Source organism: Lactuca sativa, chromosome 3, assembly GCF_002870075.4.
Source record: "Lactuca sativa cultivar Salinas chromosome 3, Lsat_Salinas_v11, whole genome shotgun sequence".
Taxonomy (NCBI): Eukaryota; Viridiplantae; Streptophyta; class Magnoliopsida; order Asterales; family Asteraceae; genus Lactuca; species Lactuca sativa.
Window position 1 is genome coordinate 54736248 of NC_056625.2, and position 3914 is coordinate 54740161.

Sequence of the window (3914 nt, forward strand, 5' to 3'; positions counted from 1 at the left end):
TAGTTTTTGAATAAATTAGATTTGTTATTAAAAAAGTTTATCAATTCAGGATCGATAAGATAAATCAGTTACCTTTGTAACAGTAAATTTGTAACTGATGAAATAAACATATTAAACATATAAATACATATATGTATATCATTATTTAATTATAAAAATGAAGATATATAACATTATTATTAGACTAAATTTCAGTAATGCCCCTATGGCTTAGCAAATATCATAATTTTGGTCCAAAATTTTTATTTATATCAATTTTGTCTACGTGGTTTCTAACTTTTTCAATATCGGTCTCTCTGCTTTTAGTATGTTATATGCCCGGTTTGAAATTTATTTATGACTATTTTGTCATTTGTGTATTTCTCATGTTTATAAATTTAACAAAAATCAGAAATAATGGTCTCTCTGTAACAGCCCGGATTTTCAGGTATCTTTATTGTTTATGATTTTGGTGTTTTGAGAGGGAACTCGGCGAGTTGGAGCTCAGACTCGTCGAGTAGGGTCGCGATTCTGGACGCGGGATTCGTCTGGACTCGGCGAGTCCGCGCTGTTTAATGAAACCCTAATTTCTCGGGTTTGGGACCTATTTAAAGGGCCTTATGGCCGTCATTTGTACCCAACAGTCCATAGAGAGAAACCCTAGAGTGCTTTAGCGATTTGAGAGAGAAAGGAAGCATTTCTTGACCTTTGTGTGTTGTTTAGCAAAGAAGAGGGAGGTTCTAGCCAAGAGGAAGCAAAGGAGGTTGCTATTATGTGGATTGGAAGCTTAGATCATCGATCTAAAGGTATGATTTCGGCTCATCTTCTGTTTTGTGAAGTATATTTGGTTTTAGGGTTTCTTGTGACCTTTGTTGGGTTGATTTGATGGCCAAATAGTCCCTTGTTAGTGATGAGGCTTTGGATCTGGATCCATAGAGGTCCAGAGAGCCTCATTCATCAAGCTTTATGAAGAGCAATGGAGGTTATGACCTTGAGTAGTGATATTTGTTGATAATCCTTCATATATGGTCATATAGAGGTTGTATGTACACCAAGTTTGGGGCTTTACGTGGTGAATCAGTCTAGGAAGGCCAGATCTATGAATTGATGGAACGGATCTGACCTTAGAAGCGAGTTTGAGTGATTGCATGGCATGGACTCGCCGAGTCCGATGAGCAGACTCAGCGAGTAGCTTGAAGATTGCCTTGGATCGGCCAGTGAGTGGTCCAGTCGAGTCATGGGTTGACTCAGTGAGTCAGGGCGAGTTAGGGAAGGGTGATCAAGTGTACTGAGTCGAGCTGGGACTCGCCGAGTTGTTCTTGAGACTCGGCGAGTTGAGTCGGGGTGGCCCCGCGATTCTTCCAGGTGGAACTCGTCGAGTCAGGGGGGAGTACTCGACGTGTAAGAAGGGAATCCTAGAGAGTTGGTGAAAACGTCTAGACTCGCCGAGTTGCCCTTGTGCACTCGCCGAGTCCGGTCAAAGTTGACCGTTGACAGTTGACCGTTGACCGTTGACCAGAGTTGACCTGTGTACACTTCTTAGGGATAGTCAACCTTAGAGATAAAAAGTGTTAATTAGAGACATATGATGTTATAGGAGGATTATAGCTCGGAGGATCGGGCACGAGGGATTTCAGGATTTGTGAGTCATCGAGATACGCGAGGTGAGTCTTCTCACTATACTTTATCTTGAGTAGATAACCAGAGTTATGTGACAGAGTATTTGTATGTTATGTATGCTATATGTTGTACTGCATTATTTCTATGTGATTGATGCTTGTGCATGTTTACAGAGTTGGAACCGGAAGGTTCCTAGAGTTAGAACCTGAGGATTCATAGAGTTTGGGTGCACGGACCCATAGAGTTATAGCCTCGAGTGGCTAATATGTGTTTTATGTGTGGTATATTGGGGAACTCACTAAGCTTTGTGCTTACAGTGTTAGTGTTGTTGTTTCAGGTACTAGCGATGACCGTGGGAAGGCGCCGGCTTGATCCGTACACACGCATGGGATTTTGTTATACTTGTGATCTTGGGATTTTGTGTAATGTGAATTGAGATTTAAACTTGGTGTTTTATGAAAAGTTAATGGAAAATGCTTTAATAAATTGTGAAAAAATTATTTTGAAATTTATGTTGTTACACTCTCTTTCTCCATCCAAAAAGGCTACAAATACAATTTAACCCACACCATTATTTCTTTTCAAAAAGAAACCATGAGGCTTCATGGCTGAAAGATGAACAGCTCTTCGATGGAAATTCCAACTTGCACTTCAAATTCTCATCAAGTACCTTTTATATTGCATGTTATATTTAAGCATATCAATATAACCTAATAATAATTTCTACTCTAAAGTCAAAAGTACATGGACAATTAAATAAACGACCAGAAGACAAGGATGGTGTTTATAGCACCACTTGAAGATGGATATGGTTTGGTGTAATCTCAACTTAATATTTTGACTTGGTTTGTGTAATCTCAAATTAAAAGTTCGACCCTTTTTTCAATTTATTGTTCCACATTGAACTCTTAAGAAAAACATTACATCAATACACACACATCACATAAATACACCACCGACAATGTCTCCTTGTCTCATATGGTAACCACGTCTTCTATACTAACAAACTACAAAGCAATATCCAATTTAGTGGCTCCAAACGTCATCTTCGGTGGTGAAGAGCTTTTGTCGGCGATGAAGGGACGTAGATAGAGATGACAATGGGTTGACCTGGGTTGGGTTCGGGTTCAACCCATTTATTAATTGGGTTGAAAATGTCAACCCAACCCAACCCAACATGTTTATTTAAATGAGTTTGATATTTCCAACCCAACCCAACCTATTAGATAAATGAGTTGTCATTGGGTTGACCTGTTTATGTAGTTTCCGACCGAAGCTATTAAATAAGTGGGTTAAACTTGGATTAACCCATTTAAAATCAATTAAATAAATTATGTAATTAAATATTATATCATTTAAATTATAAACTTTATAATTATGACAAAAGCACAATCGTAATTCATAAATACAAATAAATTGTTCAAATAACATTAAAAATGTTTAGTTTCAATGTGAATTTGAAGAGTGACCAGTATTATGGGTGCTAAAAAAAAGAATGAAAATTTAGATTGAATTTTATTAAACATAGATAATAATAATGCAACATTATAATTTACAAATTAATACTTTGATTAATACATGATAATATATATATATATATTAAAGTTAAATGGGTTGACGGGTTGAAAACGGGTTGATAATTTTTACCCAACCCAACCTATTTAATTAAATGGGTTAGACGAGTTGACCGATTTAATTTAAATGGGTTTAAAATCTTAACCCAACCCGCTAATTTTGGGTTGGGTTCGGATTGGGTTGGCAGGTTGGGTCGATTTTTATCAGCTCTAGACGTAGAGTGGGAAAGAGCTTTAGTATAAGGGTAAAAATGTCATTTCCTTAATATTCAACAGAAAAATCTTAAGGAGTTAGAGGATGGACCGATATTGAAAAAATTAAAAACCACAAAAACAAAACTTTTAAAAATAAAAACTATTGAACTAAAATTAGAATATTCACTAAACCATAAGGACCATTTTATTTAGTTTTATTACTATAATTTATCTTTCTTAAATACTCATCGTTCGGGCTTTCATCCTTATCCTGATGTGTCCATGTTGACATTCTCCCTATATATATTTTCCATAGAAACGTCCCACCTTCTTGGTCAAGAAGTTTAGATCTCTCTAACCGAATCTCTCTCTCTCTCTCTCTCTCTCTCTCTCTCTCTCTGTGAAGCAATGTCGAGTAGAGATGATGAAATAAACAAGTGTGAGGTTGGTGGATCCATGATTGGTTCTTGTAGATTGTTGTTGTTGCAGAAACCAAGTGGTGTCATCGGCGCCGATAGTACTTACACATCCACCTCCGTCGATGTT